This window comes from Lithobates pipiens, unplaced genomic scaffold (assembly GCF_037356315.1).
Source record: "Lithobates pipiens isolate NorthernLeopardFrog02 unplaced genomic scaffold, aLitPip1_a1.2 Scaffold_16, whole genome shotgun sequence".
Classification (NCBI taxonomy): domain Eukaryota; kingdom Metazoa; phylum Chordata; class Amphibia; order Anura; family Ranidae; genus Lithobates; species Lithobates pipiens.
This window is the reverse complement of record NW_027507748.1, coordinates 126,999,948-127,019,074: the sequence shown is the minus strand read 5'-3', so window position 1 is coordinate 127,019,074 and position 19,127 is coordinate 126,999,948. Positions and strand designations below refer to the sequence as shown.

Sequence of the window (19,127 nt, the reverse complement as noted above, 5' to 3'; positions counted from 1 at the left end):
ACTGGAGCGATGCGGGAACGCCACGAATGCGCGGCGGGTTCCCGCATCGCATGCCTCCCGGCGGCAGTTCACACTGCCCTATGCGAACTGCTGGGAGTGTCAGTGAAATGTTACTGACACCCCCAGATCAGTTCGCATATCGCAGTGCGATCTGCAAACTCGGATCGCATGGTGTGAACACCCATGCGATCCGATTCTGCTGCGGGCCAAAAAAAGGGTCCCGTGCGAATTTGCGGCGGGTGCGGCGAATGGCTGAACTCGAATCGCACAGAGATCGGATGTGATTTGCACTGCAGTGCGGTGCGAATCACATCCGTTCTCATAAACCGCTGCAATGTGAACCCAGCCTTAGTGACACTGGCGACGGGGGGTGATCACGGGGTTAAACCTTTATTGGGGGGGTTAGGGGGGTACCTTAGAACTAAAGGGGGCTAACCCTAACTGCCCTAACAGTTATTAGTCACAAATGACACCCGCCGGGTGATCAGGGGGTTAAACCTTTATTAGGTAATAAATGGCGGGTGCCCTGAAACTATAAAAAAATAACTAACCAACCAGCGTCACCTGTAACAGTTATATGGTGATCACTGGTGAAAGGGTTAACTAGGGGGCAATCAGGGGGCTTTATGCGGTAGTATATGGGGGTCCCTGGCGCTATAAAAAGCTGCGGCGAACCTAAATACCTACCTGCCTAACTAGCGTCACCTGTGACACTAATACGGCGATCAGAAAAATGATCGCTTATTAGGCTGGGTTCACACTGGAGCGATGCGGAAACGCCGCGAATCCGCGGCGGGTTCCCGCATCGCATGCCTCCCGGCGGCAGTTCACACTGCCCTATGCGAACTGCTGGGAGTGTCAGTGAAATGTTACTGACACCCCCAGATCAGTTCGCATATCGCAGTGCGATCTGCAAACTCGGATCGCATGGTGTGAACACCCATGCGATCCGATTCTGCTGCGGGCCAAAAAAAGGGTCCCGTGCGAATTTGCGGCGGGTGTGGCGGGTGCGGCGAATGGCTGAACTCGAATCGCACAGAGATCGGATGTGATTTGCACTGCAGTGCGGTGCGAATCACATTCGTTCTCATAAACCGCTGCAATGTGAACCCAGCCTTAGTGACACTGGCGACGGGGGGTGATCACGGGGTTAAACCTTTATTGGGGGGGTTAGGGGGGCACATTAGAACTAAAGGGGGCTAACTCTAACTGCCCTAACAGTTATTACAGTCACAAATGACACCAATGCAAAAAAAAAAAAAATGACATTGGTGTCACTGTGACTGGGGGGCAGGGGTAATTGGGGGGGTGATCGGGGGGTAAAGGGGGGGTGTGAGTGTGCCTGGCATGTTCTACTGTGTGTGTAGAGTGTTGGTGCAACTCACCGATCCGCTCTCCTCCGTGTCGGAACGAAAAATACCGACACGGAGGAGAGAATACATCACTTCCTCTCCTGTGTTTACATTACAGGAGAGGAAGTGATGTCACCGGGGATTTCTATTCGTCGGGAGCGATCGCGAGGGGGTGGCCATGAATGAATGGCCGCCCCCTCGTCCCGGATCGCTCCCGGACGAAAACCGACCGCCGCAGGCACCGGGCGGGGGCCCGATCGGGCCCCCGACCCGCGGGAGGCAAGGGACGTACATGTATGTCCTTATGCCTGCCCGTGCCATTCTACCGACGTACATCGGCGTGCGGCGGTCGGCAACTGGTTAACCACTTGCTTACTGGGCACTTAAACCCCCCTCAGTCCCAGACCAATTTTCAGCTTTCAGCGCTGATGCACTTTGAGTGACAATTGCGCGGGCATACAACACTGTACCCAAATGAAATTTTTATCATTTTTTTCCCACAAATAGAGCTTTCTTTTGGTGGTATTTAGTTACAGCTCGGAGTTTTATTTTTTGCTAAACAAACAAAAAAAGATGCAAAAAAAAAAAAAAAAAAATCATGTTTTAATAGTTTGTTATAAAATTTTGCAAACGGGTCATTTTTCTCCTTCATTGAAGTGCGCTGATTAGGCGGCACTGATAGGCACTGATGGGCTGCATTGGTGGGCACTGATGGGCTGCATTGGTGGGCACTGATGGGCTGCATTGGTGGGCACTGATGGGCTGCATTGGTGGGCACTGATAGGCTGCACTGGTGGGCACTGATAGGCATAGTTAAGGCGGCACTAATAGGCACAGATAAGGCGGCACCGATGGGCACAGATAAGGCGGCACTGATGGGCAAAGATGGGCACAGATAAGATGGCACGGATAAGTGGCACGGATGGGTGGCACGGATGGGCACTGATAGGTACCACAGATAGATGGGACTGATGGGCACTGATAGGTGGCACTGATAGGTGGCTCTGATAGGTGGCACTGCTGGGCACTGATGGGCGGCACTGCTGGGCACTGATGGGCGGCACTGGGGTGCAGCACCTTTGAGGCAGATTGGGTGGCACTGTGGGTGGCACTGTGGGTGGCACTGTGGGCACTATGGGCACTGACAGGGGGCACTGTGGGCACTATGGGCACTGACAGGGGGCACTGACGGGGGGCACTTACTTTTTCTTTTATTTTACTTCAGGATGGCACTGCGGGAGGCAGGTGGGCACAGGCAGGTGGCAGGTGGTCCCTTGTATTGATGGCCGTGATCGGGACTGATGTCCCGATCACGGCCGCCGGTGATCGGCTTTTTTTTTCTCTCCTCGCGCTGTCAGCGCGAGGAGGAATAATAGCCGATTACCGGCTCCGTTCTATCACATGATCAGCTGTCATTGGCTGACAGCTGATCACGTGATAAGGGGTCGGGATCGACCCCTTACACGGATCGGTGATCAGGCGAGTCTCACGGACTCGCCGATCACAGAGCGCGCCGCGCGCGCCCCTCAGGGGGCGCGCAGGCCGCTCGTAACCAGGACTACGTCAATAGACGTAGTCCCGGAAATGTAGGTCCGCGCTAATGCCGTCATTTGGCAATAGCGCGGATCTGAAGTGGTTAAACAAGTAAATGTCATGCCTATGAGTCACCACTGGGGGCTGTATAGAGCACATACCTTGTCATGCTTTCCTGTTTTTTGAAAGAGAAAGGAGGAGGCACACGATGCGAGGTGGGGGCTGGGCTTAGTGCGGCATTGGCATCTTCCAATGCGGGAGTGTGCTTTGAAAAAAAATGAGAGCAAAGAGGAGCATGAAAGAGATTTTGGTAACACAGGCATTTCCTATTTGACACATTTACTTGCATCAGGCTGAGCATTAATAGCAGCGGCAGTGGATGACTATTGCTCAAGCAGTGGATGCGATTTTCTTCTGGCAATACCTCTGCTTTGAGCATCGGGCTAAGGTCAGAAGGAGGGGTTGAAACGCCCCCAAAAAAGAGCTAAAATAGTCTCCCTCAAGCTCTGGAAAGCCTACTCATTTCTACAAATGGCATCCTCCCCTGAGAGGGGGTGGCTGGTCAGAGTGAGCATCTGGGCCATGAAATGTTTTCATCACTGGCAGTCCCTGTTTATTTTCCTCAGCCATAATAGGTTTTAAATTAAAATTGGACAATAAGGGCACACAAATGGATAACAACAGTAGAACTTGCAAGCTGAACACCAAAAAAAGGCAAATCACAAACACCTCAGCAAAAAGTAAAAAAAATATATAAAACGGTGCAGCGCAATAAAGGACAAATAAAGTAAAGTACATGCAGTAAACAATCAGAAGTGATGAATGACAGTAAGGAATGAGGCCACCACGTGATAAGATATTCAATAGATGATCAAAGTGACAAATCCTCCACCATCAATGTAATATACTCACTCTTACCAGATCAAATGGTCAATCTCGCTTATATCCACCATAGGTGAGGGCAAAAGATCAATCCAGCAGCAATGATCCAGTAGCTCGGATATAAGCAGCGTATGTGCCGGATCAAATAATCCTGCTTATTGCCACCATAGGTAAGGGCACTCTATCAATCCAAAACCAACGATCCAATAGCACAGGTAAGGTATATAAAACGAGGATACCTTTCAGACCCAAACTGGCCTCTCTGTTCACTATTTGTGATCACTGGGTGCATTCAGTATCTTCAATGACTTCTCCTCGGGACATTTTGCATGAGCCGATCACCAATGAACCATAAGGGGGACCTGGCAGGGATGGAATTGTCCTGCAATGTAGTTGTTACACCGTGACACAGATGGTAAGCTCTGAGGTAACAAGGCACCAAACAGAGGGCAGGAAATGGATATGCCCAGTGTGACTGTGAGAACTCCCAATGATAGGAGTAACCACTTTGGTCAGTATAGGGTTGGCCAAAAAGTCCAAGATCTTGAACTAATGGCTTCCTGTCATGTGAGGGAGTAATCACAAGTCTGTTGACCCTGTCAGCCAGACACCAGCGGTGATAGGTTTTAAAAATAAATAAATAAAAGTTTATTGACTTTAATCGCATCCCAGTATGGGTCAAAATGTGACAGGTTCTCTTCCATTGCCCAGGACCCTCAAACTGAGAAGCTAGGAGCGAGAGAAGACTAATTCCCTCAGGGGGCCATTGTGAGGCTGACGACTCCTCTGATGAGGTGTCAAATGCAGGAGAATTAGGTTTTTCAGTCTTAAGATTGATGGTGCAATTTCTTGCTGAATGGTCCGCTCCATATGTATTATGTATCCTTAACTGAGTGTTTGGGGTTCACTAAAGCCTCCTCAAGCTGTGCATGCTATTTCTGTCCATTCATTGTTGGAAAAGCTTTTTTGTATCTGAGAGGATCACCCAGATAGGCATTATTTTCCCCCATAAAAGGTTTTTACACTTTATCCTATGGTGGAGGAAATTCACTAAGTAGGGTATACCAGCAATTAATGCTGTTATATCCTCTCTGAATAAGAGTTTGACTTGTCCGGCAGACAATGCTCAAATGCTTAGGGATCCAACGAATAAAAAGTTGGAATTCCTATTAAAAAAAATGAAAAAAAAATTCTTTCTCTCAAGCATTGGACAATCTTTTGGCAAAAAGTGATCATGGTGGCCCCCATGTAAGAGCAGAGGTTGGAGTTTGGTTAAATCCAAATGGACATCCTGGATTTCAAAAATCTAAATTTCAATTCCTGAATATAATTCAGGATAATTCCTGAATATAACCACTCTTTTTTTTTTTTTTTTTGCATGGAGTCAATCCAATCAGTTATCTCCATCCTACAAGAAGGAGAACTTCTGGCGCCAATCGATGTCAGATATGCATAACTCCATATGCCTATTTCCTCGCTCACTAGAAATATCTACTTTTCAAGGTGGAAAATCTTAATTTTCAGTGTGTAGCTCTACTTTCTGGGCTAGCTACTGTACCTTGAGTGTTTACAAAGGCTCTGGCCCCTCTTCTAGCCAGATTAAGGGCCCAAGTTATAACGATTATGGTTTACCTGGACGCTCTGTTCTTGATAGTCCAGTCAGTAGCCCACTTAGACCAAAGTATGGTTACCACATTCAACTACCTTAAATATCTAGGTCAGTTTCTCACCCTAGGAGAAATCTTCTTTAAAACCATGAAAAGGGCTAAGATACTTGTTTCTGATCATAGGTACACCCAGAAAATGGTATTCTTGCCCCAGGCAAAGATCAGGGCCATAAAGGAACTGATTCAGGTGGTCAAAGCAAAGACGAATCCTTCTATTCAGCTTTGCATGAGGTTGTTGGGAAAGATAGTGGCTTCATTCGAGGCTGTTCCTTATGCTCAGTTTCGTTTGAGGCTTCTGCAAAACCGTATCCTATCAGCTTGGAACAAGAAGGTCCAAGCTTTAGATTTCCCAATGTGTCTGACTCCAAAGGTGTGCCAGAGCCTCAGTTTATGGTTGATAACCAAAAATATGCAAAGGGGAAAATCCTTTCTACAGTTACCTGGGAAGTGGTAACAACATATGCCAACCTTTTTTTAGGTTGGGGAGCAGTCCTGGAAGAGACAACTGTCCAAGAGAAGTGGTCCAGATAAGAAATGACCTTGCCCATTAACATTCTAGAAATTCAGGCAGAGCAATTGGCCCTGATGACTAAACGTTGAGTTTACCGAATTTTCCTGTCAGGATCCAATCTGACAATGCCACAGCAGTGGCCTATATCAATCACCAAGGGGAACAAGAAGTTATGCGGCCCAGAGAGAGGTGAATCATATCCCATCTTGGGCAGAAAACGAAGTACTTTGCCTATCGGCAGTTTTCATTCTAGGAATAGAAAAGTGGCAGGCGGACTATTTTGATTTGCCAACAGTTGTTCCTGGGAGAATGGCTTCTTCACCCCGATATCTTCCTGTCAATATGTCAAAGATGGGGGATCCCAGATGTAGATCTGTTTGCGTCCAAGTTCAACAAAGAGAAATAGATAACTGTGTCAAGAACAAAGGATCCACTAGCATGTGGAACAAATGCCTTGGTGTTCCCGTGGAATCAGTTTTCACTGATTTTATACATTCCCTCCTATTCTGCCTGCATCCACGACTTCTTTGCAGGATCAAGCAGGAAGGGAAGTCGGTGATTCTTGTGGCCCCCAGCAGATCTTGGTATGCAGAGATCATAAGGATGGCAGTAGGGGTCCCATGGACCCTACCACCATGTCCAGACCTTCTCTCGCAAGGTCTGTTGTTCCGTCCTACCTTACAAACACTAAATTTAACAGGTTGGCTATTGAGACCCACATTCTGAAGAAACGTGGGCTGCCAAGTTCAGTGTTTATGTACCTTGGTTAATGCAAGGAAGCCAGCCTCCCGAATCTTCCATTATAGAATCTGAAAGGCATATGTCTCTTGGGATGAGTCCAGGGGTTGGCACCCCAGGAAGTATGTCATAGGTAGAATCCTTGACTTTCTGCAGATGGGGTTAGAAATGAAGCTGGCCTTGAGTACTTTCAAAGGGCAGGTCTCGCCTTATCAGTATTGTTTCAACAACCACTTCGCATTCTTTGGTTCATAGTTTTTTTCAGGGGGTAACGTGGCTTAATTCCCCGGTTAGGTCACCCCTGAACCCTTGGGACTTGAATTCAGTTATGTTACAAAAACAGCTTTTGGAGCCGAGACAACATATTCTCTTGGTCCTTTTGACAAGGAAACTAGTTTTTCTGGTAACCATATCTTCTGCAAAAAGGGCATCAGAGTTGGCTGCTCTTTCTGGTATGAGCCATATTATTATTTACAAGGATGAGTTAGTATTGCGTCCTCATCCTAACTTTCTACCGAAGGTAGTGTCAGTTTTTTTTAATCTAAACCAGGATATTGTTTTACGTTCATTTTCCAGAACCCTGTTCTATGGAAGAAAAATCACTACATTCTCTTGATGCAGTCAAGGTCTACTTAAAGGCGACCGCTCAGATTTGAAAAACTGATGTTTTGTTTGTATTGCCCAAAGGTCCTAAAAGAGGACAGGCAGCATTGAAATCTACTATTTCTAGATGAATTTTACAAGTAATCATTGTAGCTTATGGTTTAAATAGGTAGATTCCACCCTCCCAAATCAAAGGGCACTCCTCCAGGGCTTTTAGTGCTTCATGGGAAATGCACCACCAAGCCTCCATGGCTCAAATCTGCAAGTCCACAACTTGGTCTTCAGTCTATACATTTACCAGATTCTGTCAGGTGGATGTAAAAAGACATGATGATGTTGCCTTTGGGTGCAGTGTGCTGCAAGCAGCAGTACAAGTCCTCTGATCTCATGGTGCCCTAATTTTGTTATGTTTCCCTCCCTTCAGTTGGCATTGCTCTGGGACATCCCACATAGTAATGATTATGGATCTGTGTCCCGTGATGTACGATTAAGAAAATAGAATTTTTATAACGGCTTACCTGTAAAATCCTTTTCTTTGTATTACATCACGGAACACAGAGGTCCCTCCCCTCTTTCTGGTATACACGTGTATTGCTTTGCTACAAAAACTGAGGTACTCTCAGTAGTGGGAGGGGTTATATAGGGAGGCAATTTCCTGTTTAGGGTGTGTCAGTGTCCATCACCTGAAGGTGGCCTATAACCCACATAGTAATTACTATGGCTCTGTGTCCCATGATGTACTTCAAAGAAAAGGATTTTTTTCAGATCCTCAGAGTTCTTTGCCTTAGGGTGCCATGTTGATCTTCCAGTGACCAGTATGAGAGAGTGAGAGCAATAACACCAAATTTAACACACCTGCTCCCCATTCACACCCGAGACCTTGTAACAGTAATGAGTCACATGAGACCGGGGAGGGAAAATGGCTATTTGGGCCCAATTTGGACATTTTCACTAAGACCCCTTTCACACTGGGGAGGAAGGAGCGTCGGCGGTAAAGTGCTGCTATTTTTAGTACTGCCCCTCTAGCGGCCGAGAAAGTGTTAAAAACCACCGCAAAGCGCCTCTACAGAGACACTTTGGCGGTGGTATAGCCGCACTGCCCCATTGATTCCAAAGATGCTTGGGGCTTTTACATTGGAGAGACAGCAGTGGCTGTTTCAGGTCGGTTTGCGGGCACTATTTTTAGCGCAAAAGCACCTGCAAAACGACCCAGTGTGAAAGGGGTCTTGGGCGTGTACTCACTTTTGTTGCCAGCGGTTTAGACGTTAATGGCTGTGTTGCGTTATTTTGAGGGGACAGCAAATTTACACTGTATACAAGCTGCACACTCACTACTTTACATTGTAGCAAAGTTTAATTTCTTCAATGTTGTCACATGAAAAGATATAATAAAATATTTACAAAAATGTGAGGTGTACTCACTTTTGGGACATACTGTACATAAGTGGTCCATATAGTGAACTTGGTGCCGAGTTATTCACTTTAAGGTCATCACAGAAGGACAAGGGGACACTCTTTACGTCTAGGGGAAAAGATATTTCATCTCCAAATATGGAAAGGTTTCTTCACAGTAAGAGTTGTAAAAAAAAAAAATGTGGAATAGACTCCCTCCAGAGGTGGTTCTGTCCAGCTCAGTAGATTACTTTTAAGAAAAGCCTTCCTCTGGATCAACTGTGGGTATTGTGTGTGTGTGTGTGTGTGTGTGTGTGTGTGTGTGTATACATTAACTCACAAAAGTGAGTACACCCCTCACATTTTTGAAAATGCACAAGAATGCATCAAAAATGCGCATGCAGAAAAGCATCTGGAACACATCCGGAATGCTTTTTTATGGTGTGAACAGGCCCTAAGTTTGAAAGGAGACAGCCAGCACTCAAAAAAGAGAGGATTGTCTCTTCAAAGGAAATGCACTCGCCTTATTTAACGTTCTGTGAATGGCGGAAGAGTAAGCTGCAGATACTTGCCACAACAGGTGTTCCCATAACCCTATCCACCCCTACTTTTACCATTCATGATGGAAACATTCATCCTCTGCTGTTCATTTACTGTAAAATGTATTCTACCCAGAGTTGAAATACCCAGAGACATGCATATTAACCTAGGTTTCATAGTTAGTAAGGTTGAATAAAGACACCAGTCCATCCAGTTCAACCTGAGTGTCTACAAATGTCCCTAACCCTGTACATTGCACACTCACATCAGTCCCTACCCTCAAGGAGCCCACAATTCAAGATACCCATTCATATACTAGGGCCAATTTTGGACAGAAGCCAATTAACCTACCTGCATGTCTTTGGATTGTGGGAGGAAACCGGAGTACCCGGAGGAAACCCACACAGGCACAGGGAGAACATGCAAACTCCACGCAGATAGTGGTTGGGATTTGAACCAGCAACCCTTCTTACTGCTAGGTGAGAGTGCTAACCACTACACCACTGTGCTGCCCGTTAATAGGTTAAAAAAAAAGTTCACAAGATTATAAACCTCATAAACAAAAGGCCCCTTTCACAGGAAGGGTCACATCAGGCCCACCTGTCAGACGGATCCCCTGCTGGTCAAAACTGTGTTTGCCTCATGTGAAAAGAGCCTAACCCAATGCCTTCAGTTTATCCACAAGAAGGCAAAGTCATTATAAGCCTAGATTCTGTGGGTTGCTATTGATGCATTTTTCTGGGGCATTTTGCTGTTTTATACATGCATTTTTAATGCACTTTTGGAAGGGTTCTGTTGTCATGCAGGAGAAACCAGCAAAAACGCAGCAGATGCTTTTCCATTGAAGTCTATAGAACCAAAAACACAACCTGCTACGGGGGAAAATAAAGACCCTGACCCTTTCCATAAAACTCACCAGTGTAAAACGCAGAGATGTGAACATGACCTATAGAAAACCATGTTAAATGGACTGTAGTGCTTTTCTGCAAAACAGAAAATGTACTAAAAAACACAGTTGTGAACCAGGCCTAATGCATGGTTGCTCCAACAGAGGAAAGCAATCATTCTTAATGATCTAAGGCAATCAGTTACCTATTGGTAACAATCTCTGGTCCTATAAACTCATAAATGTTAATATCCAGTTACATTTTGTGCATTTAGGAATGCATCAAGCTTTTTTTTTTTGTTTGTTTTTTTTTTTTAAACCAGCAACTAAGCTGATTAGAACTAGGTCCTGAGAAAGTCTGTTCTACATTTTCACTCCTGCTCTGAAGAAGCTTTTTCATATATGGAGGTTAAAGCTCTTTACATTTTCACCCAGTTCACTATACAGTTCCACTTTATCAGTTTACAATACCTTCCAGAGATGACAGTGGTAAAGATTAATATTAAATTTGTTTGTCATCTGCAAAAAACTGTTTCTAAACTCCTAGACCTGGAGTATAACTAATATTTTTTATTAAAGGAATTGTGCGAACCGATCACCACAATAGATAGCATATGGTGAATCAATTAGGGTTTGTTATATCAAGAAGGTTTAACAGCATTCTCATTCCAGTAAGATTCATTGAATTGGTATATCTGGATATAAACATTTTATTTTTTTTAATCTTCTTTTTTTTTTTTTTTGCATCAGTATATATAGCACGCCATAAACTCTCATCAACAAATTGTGGCAAACTTTACGCCCTTGCAATTTTAGTTCCCTTCTACTGATTGCCACCATTTTGCCTGTTGGCAGTGCTACTTTCACATCACATGCAATCCTTTTTCCTTCTTTTCTTTTTTTTTCTTTTTTTTTTTTTTTTTTTTTTAACATTTTCCTTTGTTTTATTCTTTATTTTGTTAGAGTTTCGAGAAAGTAAAAATATTGCAAAAAATATACCACCTATTCCATTACCTTATATCTCCCCATCCCATCCCCCCGCTCCAATCCCCCTCCCCCGCTCTCCCCTCTCTCTCTCGGTCTCCCCCTCCGTCTCTCCCCCTCTCACTCCCCCTCTCACTCCCCCTCTCATCTCCCCTCGGGACCACTCATTCTGAGACATTCCCTTGTTTTCCTGAACTCCAACCATTTTCCCCACTTACTATAATAAATTTCCACTTGGTCTCCTCTTCTGAATATTGATTCCTCCATTGATCTTAACCACTCTATTTTAGTCAACCATTCCCCCATGGATGGGGGCTCGGCAGTGCCCCATCTCCCTGGGATCAGGCTTTTTGCTGCAATCAATAAGTGAGGGATCAATGAGTTTTTTGTATTCCCCTATTGTTTTGTCAGTATCATGAAACAGACATGTCCAAGGATCCTTCTTTACCTGTTCCCCTGTTATCCGGAAGATGTTTCCTATTATTTTCTCCCAATAAGGGCCAATCTTTCCACACTCCCACCAAATATGTGCAAAAGTTCCCACCTTATCACAACCCCTCCAGCATAGTGCTGAAATGTGCACCCTTCTCTTATGCGCTCTTTGTGGGAGAATATACCATCTTGCCATTAATTTAAATGACATCTCCGCTGACATATTGTCCTTAGATATTGTACCTGCTATTCTTAAGATCTTCTTTCTACGTTCCTTATCTCCCAGAGTGCCCAACTCTTCTTCCCATTTTTTCAGGAATAGTGGTTCCCCTGGTTCCTTTTCCTCCTCTAGAATTTTATAAATTTTGGACAAACTTTTTTTTTTTACAACTCGGGTCTGAAAGCATTCTCTCCATAGGTCTGAGATCTCCTTCCCTACGGAGTGGCCGAGGTAGCGCCTGAACAAAATGTTTAATTTGTGCATATCTCCAACTATCTAATTTCCTACATCCCCATCTTTGTCTTATTTCTCCTAAAGTACAAACTCTGTCCCCATTCATTACATCTTTCAACAAAATATCATCCCTTTTTGCCCATCTAGTAAAGTAAACATATTCTTCCTTCCCTGGTTTAAAAAAACTTGTGTCTAGTAAAGAAATTAAAGGTGAATTGTGCTGCCAATGATTTAATTCGCCCACTTTATCCCATATTTTAAATAAATTAATAGTTAGTGGGTTGGTGCTCCTCCCCAAATCGCGATAATCCCGTGGTATCCAAATCCTTTTTCCTAAATTGACTCCACTTTGTATTTTCTCTATATTTACCCACCCTTTGTCCCCTTTATCATACACCCAGTCCACCACCCGTGAAATTACTGCTGCCTGGTAATATCTTCTAAGGTTCGGGGCGGCTAATCCCCCTTCAACTTTCCCCCTTTCCAAAGTCGCATATGAAATTCTAGGCTTCCTACGTCCCCATATATGTTTTAAAATTAGGGTTTGGAGTTTCTTAAAAAAACTCCTGCGGAACTTTTATTGGGACCATTTGAAACGTAATATATCAGTTTTGGTAAAATAAACATTTTTAGCGCGTTTACTCTTCCTATTAAAGACAGGGGTTTATATCTCATGCGTTTAATACATTCTTTCACCCTATTTAATAAACCTATGTAATTGGCTGCGTATGCAGATGACAATGTGGGTGTAATTCTTACTCCCAGGTACCTCAACTCTTCCCTACACCAGATAAAGGGGAAGGACTTCTGGAGTTCCTCTTGTTCTTTTTTTGATACTGTTATGTTCAAAATCTCAGTTTTTGACATATTGATCTTAAAATTTGTCAGCTTCCCATATCTGTGGATCTCCTTGATTATGTTTGGCAGGGTCACCCTGAGTTCCGAAGCATAAAATAATATGTCATCTGCATACGCAGAGACCTTATACTCTTCTCCGCCTATTCTCACCCCCCTTATATCTCCATTCCTCCTAATAGAAGCCAACAAGGGTTCCAAAGCGAGTATAAACAACATTGGAGACAGGGGACATCCCTGCCTAGTTCCATTGTATAGCTTCACTACCGGGGAGAGGTTACCGTTAATTTTAATTTTTGCCGTCGGGCGGGAATAAAATGCTTTTATCCATCGTAGTGTTTTTTTCTTTTAACCCCAAATATCTTAAGGTCTCAAACATGAAGCCCCAGTCTACCCTGTCGAATGCTTTTTCAGCATCCACCGACAACAGGGCGACTGGGGGTCCACTGCTCTCCACCCCGTGAGTCAGCATTAGGGTTTTAAGACAATTATCCCTCCCCTCCCTGCCCGTAACGAACCCCGTTTGGTCACCATGGACCCATTGGGGTAGCAATGGTTTCAATCTTTCTGCTATCACTTTTGAGAATATTTTCACGTCCGTATTCAGAAGAGAGATTGGTCTATAGCTCCCAGGGGTTGTTGGATCCTTCCCCTCCTTTAATATCAGAGTTATGTAAGCCATCAATGCTTCCTTCCTCAGTTCTTCCCCTTCTGCAACTGCATTCATATACTCGCATAATTTGGGCGCCAGTATCTTTTCAAACTTTTTATAGTATAGGATTGGAAACCCATCCGGGCCTGGACTTTTCCCAATTGCCATTCCCCTTATTGCCCTCACCACCTCGTCTACCATTACTGGGGCCTCCAACATTTCCAGCTCATCCTCTGGGACTATAGGAAGATCTATCCCTTTTAAATACTCAATGGTATCCTCCTTATCTCTACTTTTCTCCTTTCCCTGTCCTACCTTATATAACTGGCTGTAATAATTATGGAAGACCGTCGCTATTTCAGGGGTGGAGTACTTCATTTCCCCCTTTTCATTTTTAATTTTGGGTATAAAGGACGCATTTCTTCTCTCCCGTACTACTCTCGCTAGCCATTTCCCGGGTTTGTTCCCCTCCTGGTATCTTATGCTCTCTGCCCAGTGGTTAACTCGCACCCTTTCCTTCTCCAAAAGTTCTTCTAATTGTAGCTTCTTGTCTTTTAGCTCAACTTTCTCTGGGATCCCCTTTGGCCTTGTTTGTTGCTCCAATTCCCAAATCTCCTTATTTAGATCTTGTAACCTTTTCCCTATTTCCTTTTTCTTCCCTGTCCCAATGCTTATTAAGATTCCTCGTATGCATGCTTTGTGGGTCTCCCATATCGTGCTCCTCGTAACCCCTGGGGAGTCATTTCTAATAAAGAACTCTTCAAGTTCTATTTCAATTCTACTTCTAGTTTCAGGATCCTGGATCAATGCTTCATTTAGTCTCCATGTCTCTTTTAGCCTGGTCTATTACTAGCTCCAGCTGAGCCATGACTGGAGCATGGTCAGACAAGGAGATAGATTTTATTACTATATCTTTGAGTGCTGGGAGCATTTGATGTTCAATCAGAACATAATCAATTCGAGTGAATGTCCCATGCACCGAAGAATAGAAAGTATAGTCTCTGCTGTTCGGATATTTAATCCTCCAAGCATCAACTAACTGAAATTCTAAAAGCAGAGCCTTTATTTTTTTATATCTAAGCTCCGACCAACGAGGGGACCCAGCTGAGGAGTCCGCCCGAGGGTCGATGCACATATTCAGATCTCCCGCCACTATCAGTTTACCTTTTTTAAACTCTGCTAATAGTTCCAAGACCTTCCTTAAAAATGTATCTGGGTCCCTGTTTGGGGAGTATATATTCGCAAAGGTATATGCTCCATCCAATAATTTCCCCCTTATAAACAAAAATCTCCCTTCCGGGTCGGCCATCTGTTTCTCAACATCAAACCTAACACTTCTCTCGAAACCTATTGCTACCCCCCTGGCGTGACATGTTGTAGAGTCGCCGTAGAACCATGTCGGGAACCTCCGGGACGTCAATCTCCCTCTTGCCTCGTGTGACAGATGTGTTTCCTGCAAACAGATCACATTCGCTCCATACAATTCCAACTCCTTGTTTACGCTGAACTTTTTTTGGGGAGTACTTATACCCCTCACATTATATGTTATCAATTTCAACCTTGTCATATCTCACCCATCCCCTCCCCCTCCTCTCTCCCCCCGCCGCCGGCGCGGGAGGAGAGAGGAGGGGGAGACGAGAGAGAGCGAGAGAGAGTACCCAGACCCTGTTTGAGAGAGAGATTGCCTCCTAACCCACCCCCCCCCCCCTCGAACCCCCTCCCACCCACCCTCCCCCCTCCCCCCCTCCTCCGTTCGGAGGAGTGAACAATTTCCACATTTGTTCCTCGCTTAGGTGTCCCGGTGACCCACAGGTCACCTTTTGCGCACCTAGCATTCTTTGGGAGGACCGCCTCATTCACAGCCTATCCACGTGCCCGCGCCTCCCCCCCCCCCCCCAACCCCCTCCCTCACCCGCCAATGATGGTAATTACACCCCCTCTTTCCCCCCCCAGTCCCGGACCCGAGACCATTGCACAGCCCCACTAATTCCTTCGTACCCCAACTCCTCCTCCCATCCTGGTAGTGCTGGTGGGGGGATTTCTAACTTATTGCAGAAGTCCGTTAAATCCTCTGGGAACCTTAATACCGCGGATCGGCCGTCTCTCCTTCCTCTAAGGCATGCTGGAAACCCCCATTGATAGGGGACATTTAGTGACCTCATTAGATCTGTCAGGGGTTTAAGGAGCCTTCTTCTCCTCAAAGTTTCCCCTGCCAGATCCGAGAATATCTGTAACTCCGACTCCTGAAACAAAATTTTGTCCATCCTTCGGATATTCTCCACCACTAACGCTTTTTCCTCATAAAAGTGGAATCTAATTATTACGTCTCTTGGTTTTTCTGTGGCTTGGGCCCGGTATCCCGCGACTCGGTGTACTCTGTCTATTTTTAATTTGTCATTCTCCGCCCTACCTAGAATGGGATTGAACAAGTCCTGCATCACCCTAGGGAGCTCTTCGTTTTTAAATTTTTCTTCTAGGCCTTTTATCCTTAAGTTTTTCCTTCTTCCACGGTTTTCTTGGTCCTCGATTTTATATCTATTCATTTTTTGGGCTAATTTCACTTGTTCTCTCAGGTCCCTCATATTCTGTTCATATCCATTCATTCTTTCCTCCATCTCTTCCACCCTTCCTAGCACTCGGCCAATATCTGTCTTTATCCCGGCTATATCGGATTTAAGTGACGTTTCAACCTTAGTCAGTGCCTCTGTAAATATCTCTCTCAGGCTCACTTGTGGCTCTGCCAGCACTGGGGCTCCTTCTGATTCGGGTTGGATTTCGGGTAGGGGGGGGGTCTCTCCTTTTCTCCCCGATTCTTCCCTTTTTTTGCCCTTATCTTCATCTCGGGAGCTTACCCCCCCCATCCTGGTGCGAGTTGGGCATGGATCCTTAGGCTTTCCCGCTCCCCGCCCTTCACCCGTATCCGTAGTTTGACTAGTGCCTACACCTGATTTTGTTGATGTCTTCTGGCTGGGGGTATCCTGACTGTTTTCCATCATACTTGTCTCCCCCACCAAGTACCGTTGTATCCCCCCCCGGGCTAACAGGCCCCGCACCCCCCTTTTTATTCATCTTCCCCGGCATTCTCCTTTTGTAGCAAATTAACACCAAGAACCAGGGCCTTTCCCTTTTCTTATGCCTCTTATGGGGTCCGGATTGCTTACATCATTCTCTGGGGGCGGGGTTCCTCACTCCCTTATACCCATATGCCAGCGGGGAACAGCAGCACAGTTTTTTTTTTAACAATCAGGAGTGCTTTATTAAATATACATATAATACAAAATCTGCATACAAGGCATACTGTAACATCGTACCAAGGTCAGCAAAACAATCATAGTGAACACTGAGGATCTGTGAGCCAAAGGATAGCTATAACAATGATAAAACCCTCTTGGGGGGGAAAAAGGGGGTGGAGGCAAGACAGCCGACAGCAGAAAAAGAAAAGAAGAAAGGAGGAAAGGAAAACAGAAGGAAAAAGGGGGGGGGGGGGCGAGAGCAGAGAGGGAGGAGGAGATGCCAGAAAGAAGAGGGGGGAGGGGGGGAGGAGAGGGAGCTCACCAGAAAGAAACAAAAAAAATGTAAGAGGAGTAAGACACAGGGCACCTCGCCACCCTCCGCCTACTATCCAAGGGTAGGTCCAGTCCAAGGGGACCATACCTTGTCAAACTTCCAAGGACATCTCCTACTTAGATAAGTCAATTTGTAAAGAGGCAACATAGCATTGATTTTATTCTCCCATGCAGACAAACAGCAGCACAGTTAACGGGCAGGGAACCCCAGTCCAGCTCGTCGCCCAAGGACCCACGCCAGGATTCTCCCTCTCTCTTTTTTTTTTTTTTCCTTCTTTTTTTAGCCGCAGATATTGGTCATAAGTTAACTCCAGCACTCGCTACCAATGTCGGCCCACAAGAGTTGCTGTCCAAGAGTGCTGGACAAACAGTGAGCGAAGGAATGAAAATTGTGAAATGAGCGCCAATCTGGACCGCTATTTTATGCCTCTATATGGAATTGTAAATAGAAGAGCAAGAGAGAAAAACTCTGCATAACCTTGCTAATTATCTGTCCATCAAATGTCCATCCATTCACCTCTCATCATTCCTCCCCCTGCAGGGTTTATATCCAGCTGATCAAACAGTGTTGGTAATAATCTGATGGTCCAGAAATAGGAGTCACGTTAGAGGCGGTTGTTAGCAGGCTTATATATATATATATATATATATATATATATATATATATATATATATATATATATATACACCTTACCGCTTTCAAAAAAAAAAAAGTCCTTACAACAATAGCTTCTAGTCACTGATGATGACAAAATATCAGCCGACCATCTCCCCTCCTTTCATCCACACAGATTGCTCACCTATCCCTGCACCTCCACCCTGTCACTGATTATCTCATTCATAGCCTCAGCGACCTGTGGAGGGGTGGAGAGGTCCGTGTCCAGCAAACCAGGCAGTGTTGGTAACAACTGGTAGTCAAGTAATAGGTGTCGCATTAACAGCAATCGTTAGCCAGCTTGTAAACATATATACCTTACCACTCTCCAAGAAATTCTTTAGACTAATAACTTCTAGTCACTGATGATGACAGAATATCCAGCAGTCCATCTCCCCTCCATTCATCCACACGGTTGCTCACCTATCACTGCTCCTCCACTCTGTCAGTGATCATCTTATTCATAGCCTTACCGACCTATGGAGGGGTGGAGAAGGTCCGTGCCGTCAGGCTGACTCCGCGGTAAAGGAGGGGGGGTGCAGGGCTTTACACAGAGCCGCCTTCCTACCGATGTATCTCCACTTCACGAGGGAGCGCTCTCTGCTCGCTCTCTCTCCTAACTTGATCCGGAGCGTCCGTCTGCCTCGTGGAGGCGAACAGCTGACGGCGGGTGGGCGGAGCGGGCGATACAGGAGGCATGGGAGGGGGCGGCGGGGGAAGAGGACGCGAGCCAACGGCCGCTACGTGTCAACGGCTCCTCCCATCCCTGCCCCCTTCTTTTTTTCTTCTGATCTATTGAACATGTGTTTGTGACATCAGCCATCTTTTCCTATTAAAGCAGATCTTCATTGCATCTGAGCCCCACAAACCAAAACCACTATTTAATTCATTTTTAATATTCAAAGCAAACTCCCCATGCTTTATTTTGTTGAGAAATCACTTTCTGGCCATGGCCATCTTGAGTAAGGGCAAATAATTCATGTAGCATTTTCTTCCTGGAAACCATCTACCCTTAATTCAAGCATGCATGCAGGAGGGTTTGCTTAGCTGAGAAATCCCCTCTTCTCCTCCCCTCCTGAAGACTCCTGGGATATAGGTCATTAGCCTAGGCATGAAACCAGGAAGTAAATTAAGAACTGTTAAAAAAAATAAAAGTTTTAAAACAAGTAAATATGATATACTTTCCTATCTATTTATTAATGCCAGCTCAAGGATTAAAAATAGTCAATGTTGATTAGGGGAGTGAAGTTCCACTTTAAGCTGCAGTGACATGTTTACTGCACCTTTGGAAATACATTTGTGAAATTGTCATTTGTTTGTTCCTTTAGAGGTGATTAAATGGATGGCTATGAGAGATGCGTAACAGGCACCGCTTCCTATTTTAATAAAGTGTAGGCCATTTGTGAGAGAAAATGTATAGGCAAA

General features: G+C 45.1%; 1 protein-coding gene across 4 annotated transcripts in view; it reads left to right on the top strand.

Annotated features, from left to right (window-relative positions):
* The window catches only part of RABGEF1 (RAB guanine nucleotide exchange factor 1), a 101,239-nt gene that overhangs the window by 47,973 nt on the left and 34,139 nt on the right, over positions 1-19,127 (top strand). The gene's annotated exons all lie outside the window — the stretch shown is intronic.